A 12,894-nucleotide genomic window follows, 5' to 3' on the forward strand; every position below is an offset into this window, starting at 1 on the left:
TCCATGTGGGTGGTAACATAGTGACTCCATGTGGGTGGTAACATAGTGAATCCATGTGGGTGGTAACATAGTGAATCCATGTGGGTGGTAACATAATGAATCCATGTGGGTGGTAACATAGTGAATCCATGTTGGTGGTAACATAGTGAATCCATGTGGGTGGTAACATAGTGACTCCATGTGGGTGGTAACATAGTGAATCCATGTGGGTGGTAACATAATGACTCCATGTGGGTGGTAACATAGTGAATCCATGTGGGTGGTACCATAATGAATCCATGTGGGTGGTAACATAATGACTCCATGTGGGTGGTAACATAGTGACTCCATGTTGGTGGTAACATAGTGAATCCATGTGGGTGGTAACATAGTGAATCCATGTGGGTGGTAACATAGTGAATCCATGTGGGTGGTAACGTAGTGAATCCATGTGGGTGGTAAACATAGTGAATCCATGTGGGTGGTAACGTAGTGAATCGATGTGGGTGGTAACGTAGTGAATCCATGTGGGTGGTAACATAATGACTCCATGTGGGTGGTAACATAGTGACTCCATGTGGGTGGTAACATAATGACTCCATGTGGGTGGTAACATAGTGACTCCATGCGGGTGGTAACATAGTGAATCCATGTGGGTGGTAACATAATGACTCCATGTGGGTGGTAACATAGTGACTCCATGTGGGTGGTAACATAATAAATCCATGTGGGTGGTGACATCGTGACTCCATGTGGGTGGTAACAGTGTGAATCCATGTGGGTGGTAACATAATGACTCCATGTGGGTGGTAACATAATGAATCCATGTGGGTGGTAACATAGTGAATCCATGTGGGTGGTAACATAATGAATCCATGTGGGTAATAACATAGTGACTCCATGTGGGTGGTAACATAGTGACTCCATGTGGGTGGTAACATAGTGACTCCATGTGGGTGGTAACATAGTGAATCTATGTGGGTGATAAAATAGTGAATCTCTGTGGGTGGTAACATAATGAATCCATGTGGGTGGTAACATAGTGACTCCATGTGGGTGGTAACATAATGAATCCATGTGGTTGGTAACATAATTAATCCATGTGGGTGGTAACATAGTGAATCCATGTGGGTGGTAACATAGTGAATCCATGTGGGTGGTAACGTAGTGACTCCATGTGGGTGGTGACATAATGAATCCATGTGGGTGGTAACATAGTGACTCCATGTGGGTGGTAACATAGTGACTCCATGTGGGTGGTAACATAGTGACTCCATGTGGGTGGTAACATAGTGACTCCATGTGGGTGGTAACATAGTGAATCTATGTGGGTGGTAACATAATGAATCCATGTGGGTAATAAGATAGTGATCCATGTGGGTGGTAACATAGTGATCCATGTGGGTGGTAACATAGTGATCCATGTGGGTGGTAACATAATGACTCCATGTGGGTGGTAACATAGTGACTCCATGTTGGTGGTAACATAGTGACTCCATGTTGGTGGTAACATAGTGAATCCATGTGGGTGGTAACATAGTGAATCCATGTGGGTGGTAACATAGTGAATCCATGTGGGTGGTAACATAGTGACTCCATGTGGGTGGTAACATAGTGAATCCATGTGGGTGGTAACATAATGAATCCATGTGGGTGGTAACATAGTGAATCCATGTTGGTGGTAACATAGTGAATCCATGTGGGTGGTAACATAGTGAATCCATGTGGGTGGTAACATAGTGAATCCATGTGGGTGGTAACATAGTGAATCCATGTGGGTGGTAACATAGTGAATCCATGTGGGTGGTAACATAGTGAATCCATGTGGGTGGTAACATAGTGAATCCATGTGGGTGGTAACATAGTGAATCCATGTGGGTGGTAACGTAGTGAATCCATGTGGGTGGTAACATAATGAATCCATGTGGGTGGTAACATAGTGAATCCATGTTGGTGGTAACATAGTGAATCCATGTGGGTGGTAACATAGTGACTCCATGCGGGTGGTAACATAGTGAATCCATGTGGGTGGTAACATAATGACTCCATGTGGGTGGTAACATAGTGAATCCATGTGGGTGGTAACATAATGAATCCATGTGGGTGGTAACATAATGAATCCATGTGGGTGGTAACATAGTGACTCCATGTTGGTGGTAACATAGTGAATCCATGTGGGTGGTAACATAGTGAATCCATGTGGGTGGTAACATAGTGAATCCATGTGGGTGGTAATGTAGTGAATCCATGTGGGTGGTAACATAATGAATCCATGTGGGTGGTAACATAGTGACTCCATGCGGGTGGTAACATAGTGAATCCATGTGGGTGGTAACATAATGACTCCATGTGGGTGGTAACATAGTGACTCCATGTGGGTGGTAACATAGTGAATCCATGTGGGTGGTAACATAGTGAATCCATGTGGGTGGTAACATAGTGAATCCATGTGGGTGGTAACATAATGACTCCATGTGGGTGGTAACATAGTGACTCCATGTGGGTGGTAACATAATAAATCCATGTGGGTGGTAAATAGTGATTCCATGTGGGTGGTAAAGTAGTGAATCCATGTGGGTGGTAACATAATGACTCCATGTGGGTGGTAACATAATGAATCCATGTGGGTGGTAACATAGTGAATCCATGTGGGTGGTAACATAATGAATCCATGTGGGTGGTAACATAGTGACTCCATGTGGGTGGTAACATAGTGACTCCATGTGGGTGGTAACATAGTGACTCCATGTGGGTGGTAACATAGTGAATCTATGTGGGTGATAAAATAGTGAATCTCTGTGGGTGGTAACATAATGAATCCATGTGGGTGGTAACATAGTGACTCCATGTGGGTGGTAACATAATGAATCCATGTGGTTGGTAACATAATTAATCCATGTGGGTGGTAACATAGTGAATCCATGTGGGTGGTAACATAGTGAATCCATGTGGGTGGTAACGTAGTGACTCCATGTGGGTGGTGACATAATGAATCCATGTGGGTGGTAACATAGTGACTCCATGTGGGTGGTAACATAGTGACTCCATGTGGGTGGTAACATAGTGACTCCATGTGGGTGGTAACATAGTGAATCTATGTGGGTGATAAAATAGTGAATCTCTGTGGGTGGTAACATAATGAATCCATGTGGGTAATAAGATAGTGACTCCATGTGGGTGGTAACATAGTGACTCCATGTGGGTGGTAACATAATGATCCATGTGGGTGGTAACATAATGACTCCATGTGGGTGGTAACATAGTGACTCCATGTTGGTGGTAACATAGTGACTCCATGTTGGTGGTAACATAGTGAATCTATGTGGGTGGTAATATAATGAATCCATGTGGGTGGTAACATAGTGAATCCATGTTGGTGGTAACGTAGTGAATCCATGTGGGTGGTAACATAGTGACTCCGTGTGGGTGGTAACATAATAAATCCATGTGGGTGGTAACATAGTGACTCCATGTGGGTGGTAACAGTGTGCATCCATGTGGGTGGTAACATAATGACTCCATGTGGGTGGTAACATAATGAATCCATGTGGGTGGTAACATAGTGAATCCATGTGGGTGGTAACATAATGAATCCATGTGGGTGGTAACATAGTGAATCCATGTGGGTGGTAACATAATGAATCCATGTGGGTGGTAACATAGTGAATCCATGTGGGTGGTAACATGTGAATCCATGTGGGTGGTAACATAATGAATCATGTGGGTGGTAACATAATGAATCCATGTGGGTGGTAACATAATGAATCCATGTGGGTGGTAACATAATGAATCCATGTGGGTGGTAACATAATGAATCCATGTGGGTGGTAACATAGTGAATCCATGTGGGTGGTAACATAATGAATCCATGTGGGTGGTACATTAGTGAATCTATGTGGGTGGTAACATAGTGAATCCATGTGGGTGGTAACGTAGTGACTCCATGTGGGTGGTGACATAATGAATCCATGTGGGTGGTAACATAGTGACTCCATGTGGGTGGTAACATAGTGACTCCATGTGGGTGGTAACATAGTGACTCCATGTGGGTGGTAACATAGTGAATCTATGTGGGTGATAAAATAGTGAATCTCTGTGGGTGGTAACATAATGAATCCATGTGGGTAATAACATAGTGACTCCATGTGGGTGGTAACATAGTGACTCCATGTGGGTGGTAACATAATGATCCATGTGGGTGGTAACATAATGACTCCATGTGGGTGGTAACATAGTGACTCCATGTTGGTGGTAACATAGTGACTCCATGTTGGTGGTAACATAGTGAATCCATGTGGGTGGTAATATAATGAATCCATGTGGGTGGTAACATAGTGAATCCATGTTGGTGGTAACGTAGTGAATCCATGTGGGTGGTAACATAGTGACTCCATGTGGGTGGTAACATAATAAATCCATGTGGGTGGTAACATAGTGACTCCATGTGGGTGGTAACAGTGTGCATCCATGTGGGTGGTAACATAATGACTCCATGTGGGTGGTAACATAATGAATCCATTTGGGTGGTAACATAGTGAATCCATGTGGGTGGTAACATAATGAATCCATGTGGGTGGTAACATAATGAATCCATGTGGGTGGTAACATAATGAATCCATGTGGGTGGTAACATAGTGAATCCATGTGGGTGGTAACATAATGAATCCATGTGGGTGGTAACATAATGAATCCATGTGGGTGGTAACATAATGAATCCATGTGGGTGGTAACATAATGAATCCATGTGGGTGGTAACATAATGAATCCATGTGGGTGGTAACATAGTGAATCCATGTGGGTGGTAACATAATGAATCCATGTGGGTGGTACATTAGTGAATCTATGTGGGTGGTAACATAGTGAATCCATGTGGGTGGTAACGTAGTGACTCCATGTGGGTGGTGACATAATGAATCCATGTGGGTGATAACATAGTGACTCCATGTGGGTGGTAACATAGTGACTCCATGTGGGTGGTAACATAGTGACTCCATGTGGGTGGTAACATAGTGAATCTATGTGGGTGGTAAAATAGTGAATCTATGTGGGTGGTAACATAATGAATCCATGTGGGTAATAACATAGTGACTCCATGTGGGTGGTAACATAGTGACTCCATGTGGGTGGTAACATAATGAATCCATGTGGGTGGTAACATAGTGAATCCATGTGGGTGGTAACGTAGTGACTCCATGTGGGTGGTGACATAATGAATCCATGTGGGTGGTAACATAGTGACTCCATGTGGGTGGTAACATAGTGACTCCATGTGGGTGGTAACATAGTGAATCTATGTGGGTGATAAAATAGTGAATCTCTGTGGGTGGTAACATAATGAATCCATGTGGGTAATAAGATAGTGACTCCATGTGGGTGGTAACATAGTGACTCCATGTGGGTGGTAACATAATGATCCATGTGGGTGGTAACATAATGACTCCATGTGGGTGGTAACATAGTGACTCCATGTTGGTGGTAACATAGTGACTCCATGTTGGTGGTAACATAGTGAATCTATGTGGGTGGTAATATAATGAATCCATGTGGGTGGTAATATAATGAATCCATGTGGGTGGTAACATAGTGAATCCATGTAGGTGGTAACATAGTGACTCCATGTGAACCAATTGAACCACTCTCCTTGAAGTTCTTGATGATCTCTGAAGCCCTTTATGTGCAAAGAAATGATGACGGTACGTGTTTCCTTGCAGGTAACCATGGATGACAGAGGAAGAACAATGATTTCAAGCACCACCCTCCTTTTGAATCCATGTGGGTGGTATTCAAACTCAATCAGCATGACAGAGGGATCTCCAGCCTTGTCCTCATCAACGAGAGAATCACTGACATGATGGCTGGTCATTTTGTCCAGCAGGGTGAAATGCAATGGAAATGTTTTTTGGGGATTCAGTTCATTTGAATGGCAATAAATATTTGTGTCATTCTCAAAACGTTTGGTACGACTGTAGGACTTGCCTCATATACGCAGAGATGTTTGAATGAATCCAGTCCAATAGAATCCATTGGTGAGATCATGTTAAATCATGGTGGGATCATGTTTAATAATGGTGACCATCCATAATGGTGAGATCATGTTTAATAATGGTGAGATCATGTTGAATAATGGTGAGATCATGTTTGATAATGATGAGGATGCTTAATAATGGTGAGCATATTTAATCGGTGAGATCATGTTTAATAATGGTGAGATCATGTTTAATAATGGTGAGATCATGTTTAATTAATAATGGTGAGATCATGTTTAATAATGGTGGGATTATGTTTAATAATGGTGGGATCATGTTTAATAATGGTGAGATCATGTGTGGTAATTAATAATGGTGAATCATGTTTAATAATGGTGACCATGTTTAATAATGGTGACCATGTTTAATAATGGTGGGATCATGTTTAATAATGGTGAGATCATGTTTAATAATGGTGAGATCATGTTTAATAATGGTGAGATCATGTGGTAATTAATAATGGTGAGATCATGTTTAATAATGGTGACCATGTTTAATAATGGTGAGCATGTTTAATAATGGTGACCATGTTTAATAATGGGTGGGATCATGTTTAATGAATGACCATGTTTAATAATGGTGGATTATGTTTAATAATGGTGGGATCATGTGTAATTAATAATGGTGAGCATGTTTAATAATGGTGAGATCATGTTTAATTAATAATGGTGGATCATGTTTAATAATGGTGAGATCATGTGTAATTAATAATGGTGAGCATGTTTAATAATGGTGGGATCATGTTTAATAATGGTGACCATGTTTAATAATGGTGGGATCATGTTTAATAATGGTGACCATGTTTAATAATGGTGACCATGTTTAATAATGGTGGGATCATGTTTAATAATGGTGGGATCATGTTTAATAATGGTGACCATGTTTAATAATGGTGATCCATGTTTAATAATGGTGACCATGTTGAATAATGGTGGGATCATGTTTAATAATGGTGGGATCATGTTTAATAATGGTGACCATGTTTAATAATGGTGGGATCATGTTTAATAATGGTGACCATGTTTAATAATGGTGACCATGTTTAATAATGGTGGGGATCATGTTTAATAATGGTGAGATCATGTTTAATAATGGTGACCATGTTTAATAATGGTGGCATGTTTAATAATGGTGACCATGTTTAATAATGGTGGGATCATGTTTAATAATGGTGAGATCATGTTTAATAAAGGTGACCATGTTTAATAATGTGGGATCATGTTTAATAATGGTGAGATCATGTTTAATAATGGTGACCATGTTTAATAATGGTGACCATGTTTAATAATGTGGGATCATGGTTTAATAATGGTGACCATGTTTAATAATGGTGAGATCATGTTTAATAATGGTGACTCCATGTTTAATAATGGTGACCATGTTTAATAATGTCCATGGATCATGTTTAATAATGGTGACCATGTTTAATAATGGTGAGCATGTTTAATAATGGTGGGATTATGTTTAATAATGGTGAGATCATGTTTAATAATGGTGATCATGTTTAACATGGTGACCATGTTTGGTAATAGTGACCATGTTTAATAATGGTGGGATTATGTTTAATAATGGTGAGATCATGTTTAATAATGGTGATCATGTTTAATAATGGTGAGATCATGTTTAATAATGGTGATCATGTTTAATAATGGTGAGCATGATTAATAATGGTGAACACGTTTGGTGGCCTGGCTGTAACTGTGAGTCTGGTGGTGATATTGCATAGTGGCCTGTGGTGGAACTATGCTATAGCCTGGTGATATGTTTGTGTTGTCTTGCCAACTTGTAACATTTGAATCCAGTCCAATAACATAACAGTGAACATGGTTAAGACAGCCTGGATGTAACATAACGTCTGACTCCATGTTGCAGGCAGGTGAAAACGATAAAGCCTGGTTTTGATCTCCATGTGGGTGGTAACTACTATGGTCATTCCATGTGGTGAGTTGGTGGTAAAGTGACACAAACAGCTCCGGGCTAATTATTGTGCTCATGTAAATGAGTGTAAATCCTGACCCCAAGGTAATAGAGAGAAAACAGAAGCTGTAGCTAACATAACGTGCAACAGCTCCATGTTGCTGTTGATTCAAATTCATGTTGGTAACTACCAATGAATCCATTAGGCCAATGGAGGCATTTATCTAACAGGCATGATGGTAATCATTAAATATAGCTAGTACCTTTACCACAACTAATCCATTGACTAGAACAAAGCAAGGGGATGCGTGACCAAGTGGCACTCTATTCCCATGTGGGTGGCACTAGTGACTACTTTTAAAGTAGGGAATTAGGGTGCAATTTGGGTGAAGCCCATGTGGGTGGAACTACAGCACAATACTAGTATCAACTGAATCCAGTGGATTTGGATAGTGACTCCATGTGGGTGGTAACATAGTGACTCCATGTGGGTGGTAACATAGTGAATCCATGTGGGTGGTAACATATTGACTCCATGTGGGTGGTAACATAGTGACTCCATGTTGTGGTAACGTAGTGACTCCATGTGGGTGGTAACATAGTGAATCCATGTGGGTGGTAACATAGTGAATCCATGTGGGTGGTAACATAGTGACTCCATGTGGGTGGTAACATAGTGAATCCATGTGGGTGGTAACATAGTGACTCCATGTGGGTGGTAACATAGTGAATCCATGTGGGTGGTAACATAGTGAATCCATGTGGTGGTAACATAGTGACTCCATGTGGGTGGTAACATATTGACTCCATGTGGGTGGTAACATAATGACTCCATGTGGGTGGTAACATAGTGACTCCATGTTGATGGTAACATAGTGACTCCATGTGGGTGGTAACATAGTGAATCCATGTGGGTGGTAACATAGTGACTCCATGTTTATGGTAACATATTGACTCCATGTGGGTGGTAACATAGTGAATCCATGTGGGTGGTAACATAGTGACTCCATGTGGGTGGTAACATATTGACTCCATGTGGGTGGTAACATAGTGAATCCATGTGGGTGGTAACATAGTGACTCCATGTGGGTGGTAACATAGTGACTCCATGTGGTGGTAACATAGTGACTCCATGTGGGTGGTAACATAGTGAATCCATGTGGGTGGTAACGTGAGCGACTCCATGTGGGTGGTAACATATTGACTCCATGTGGGTGGTAACATAGTGAATCCATGTGGGTGGTAACATAGTGACTCCATGTGGGTGGTAACATAGTGACTCCATGTCGGTGGTAACATAGTGAATCCATGTGGGTGGTAACATAATGACTCCATGTGGGTGGTAACATAGTGACTCCATGTGGGTGGTAACATAGTGAATCCATGTGGGTGGTAACATAATGACTCCATGTGGGTGGTAACATAGTGACTCCATGTGGGTGGTAAAGTAGTGAATCCATGTGGGTGGTAACATAATGAATCCATGTGGGTGGTAACATAATGTCTCCATGTGGGTGGTAACATAATGAATCCATGTGGGTGGTAACATAGTGACTCCATGTTGGTGGTAACATAGTGACTCCATGTGGGTGGTAACATAATGACTCCATGTGGGTGGTAACATAGTGACTCCATGTGGGTGGTAACATAGTGACTCCATGTGGGTGGTAACATAGTGAATCCATGTGGGTGGTAACATAGTGAATCCATGTGGGTGGTAACATAGTGACTCCATGTGGGTGGTAACATAGTGAATCCATGTGGGTGGTAACATAATTATTCCATGTGGGTGGTAACATAGTGAATCAATGTGGGTGGTACCATAATGACTCCATGTGGGTGGTAACATAATGACTCCATGTGGGTGGTAACATAGTGACTCCATGTGGGTGGTAACATAGTGACTCCATGTGTGTGGTAACATAATGACTCCATGTGGGTGGAAGCATAGTGACTCCATGTGGGTGGTAACATAATGACTCCATGTGGGTGGTAACATAGTGACTCCATGTGGGTGGTAACATAATGACTCCATGTGGGTGGTAGCATAGTGAATCAATGTGGGTGGTAACATAGTGAATCCATGTGGGTGGTAATATAATGAATCCATGTGGGTGGTAACATAGTGAATCCATGTGGGTGGTAACGTAGTGAATCCATGTGGGTGGTAACATAGTGAATCCATGTGGGTGGTAACATAGTGACTCCATGTGGGTGGTACACTTAATAAATCCATGTGGGTGGTAACATAGTGAATCCATGTGGGTGGTAACATAGTGACTCCATGTGGGTGGTAACATAATGATTCCATGTGGGTGGTAACATAGTGAATCAATGTGGGTGGTAACATAGTGAATCCATGTGGGTGGTAACATAATGAATCCATGTGGGTGGTAACATAGTGACTCCATGTGGGTGGTAACATAATGACTCCATGTGGGTGGTAACATAGTGACTCCATGTGGGTGGTAACATAGTGATCCATGTGGGTGGTAACATAGTGAATCCATGTGGGTGGTAACATAATGACTCCATGTGGGTGGTAACATAGTGAATCCATGTTGGTGGTAACATAATGAATCCATGTGGGTGGTAACATAGTGAATCCATGTGGGTGGTAACATAGTGAATCCATGTGGGTGGTAACATAGTGACTCCATGTGGGTGGTAACATAATGAATCCATGTGGGTGGTAACATAGTGAATCCATGTGGGTGGTAACATAGTGACTCCATGTGGGTGGTAACATAATGACTCCATGTTGATGGTAACATAATGAATCCATGTGGGTGGTAACATAGTGACTCCATGTTGGTGGTAACATAGTGAATCCATGTGGGTGGTAATATAATGAATCCATGTGGGTGGTAACATAGTGAATCCATGTGGGTGGTAACATAGTGAATCCATGTGGGTGGTAACATAGTGACTCCATGTGGGTGGTAACATAGTGACTCCATGTGGGTGGTACACTTAATGAATCCATGTGGGTGGTAACATAGTGAATCCATGTGGGTGGTAACATAGTGACTCCATGTGGGTGGTAACATAGTGAATCCATGTGGGTGGTAACATAATGAATCCATGTTGGTGGTAACATAGTGACTCCATGTGGGTGGTAACATAATGACTCCATGTGGGTGGTAACATAGTGACTCCATGTGGGTGGTAACATATTGACCCATGTGGGTGGTAACATAATGACTCCATGTGGGTGGTAACATAGTGACTCCATGTGGGTGGTAACTTAGTGAATCCATGTGGGTGGTAACATTGAATCCATGTGGGTGGTAACTTAGTGAATCCATGTGGGTGGTAACATAGTGAATCCATGTGGGTGGTAACATAGTGACTCCATGTGGGTGGTAACATAATGAATCCATGTGGGTGGTAACATAGTGAATCCATGTGGGTGGTAACATAGTGACTCCATGCGGGTGGTAACATAGTGACTCCATGTGGGTGGTAACATAATAAATCCATGTGGGTGGTAACATAGTGACTCCATGTGGGTGGTAACATAATGACTACATGTGGGTGGTAAATAGTGATTCCATGTGGGTGGTAAAGTAGTGAATCCATGTGGGTGGTAACATAATGACTCCATGTGGGTGGTAACATAATGACTACATGTGGGTGGTAAATAGTGACTCCATGTGGGTGGTAAAGTAGTGAATCCATGTGGGTGGTAACATAATGACTCCATGTGGGTGGTAACATAATGACTACATGTGGGTGGTAAATAGTGACTCCATGTGGGTGGTAAAGTAGTGAATCCATGTGGGTGGTAACATAATGAATCCATGTGGGTGGTAACATAATGACTCCATGTGGGTGGTAACATAGTGACTCCATGTCGGTGGTAACATAGTGAATCCATGTGGGTGGTAACATAATGACTCCATGTGGGTGGTAACATAGTGACTCCATGCGGGTGGTAACATAGTGAATCCATGTTGGTGGTAATATTGAATCCATGTGGGTGGTAACATAGTGAATCCATGTGGGTGGTAACGTAGTGAATCCATGTGGGTGGTAACATAGTGACTCCATGTGGGTGGTAACATAATGAATCCATGTGGGTGGTAACATAGTGAATCCATGTGGGTGGTAACATAGTGACTCCATGTGGGTGGTAACATAGTGAATCCATGTGGGTGGTAACATAATGACTCCATGTGGGTGGTAACATAATGACTCCATGTGGGTGGTAACATAGTGACTCCATGTGGGTGGTAACATAGTGAATCCATGTGGGTGGTAACATAATGAATCCATGTGGGTGGTAACATAGTGACTCCATGTGGGTGGTAACATAGTGAATCCATGTGGGTGGTAACATAGTGACTCCATGTGGGTGGTAACATAGTGAATCCATGTGGGTGGTAACATAATGACTCCATGTGGGTGGTAACATAATGACTACATGTGGGTGGTAAATAGTGACTCCATGTGGGTGGTAAAGTAGTGAATCCATGTGGGTGGTAACATAATGAATCCATGTGGGTGGTAACATAATGACTCCATGTGGGTGGTAACATAGTGAATCCATGTGGGTGGTAACATAGTGAATCCATGTGGGTGGTAACATAGTGAATCCATGTGGGTGGTAACATAGTGAATCCATGTGGGTGGTAACATAGTGAATCCATGTGGTTGGTAACATAGTGAATCCATGTGGGTGGTAACATAGTGAATCCATGTGGGTGGTAACATAGTGAATCCATGTGGGTGGTAACATAGTGAATCCATGTGGGTGGTAACGTAGTGAATCCATGTGGGTGGTAACATAATGAATCCATGTGGGTGGTAACATACTGAATCTATGTTGGTAGTAACATAGTGACTCCATGTGGGTGGTAACATAGTGACTCCATGTGGGTGGTAACATAGTGAATCCATGTGGGTGGTAACATAATGACTCCATGTGGGTGGTAACATAGTGACTCCATGTGGGTGGTAACATAGTGAA

This window comes from Oncorhynchus nerka, linkage group LG1 (genome assembly GCF_034236695.1).
Source record: "Oncorhynchus nerka isolate Pitt River linkage group LG1, Oner_Uvic_2.0, whole genome shotgun sequence".
Classification (NCBI taxonomy): Eukaryota; Metazoa; Chordata; class Actinopteri; order Salmoniformes; family Salmonidae; genus Oncorhynchus; species Oncorhynchus nerka.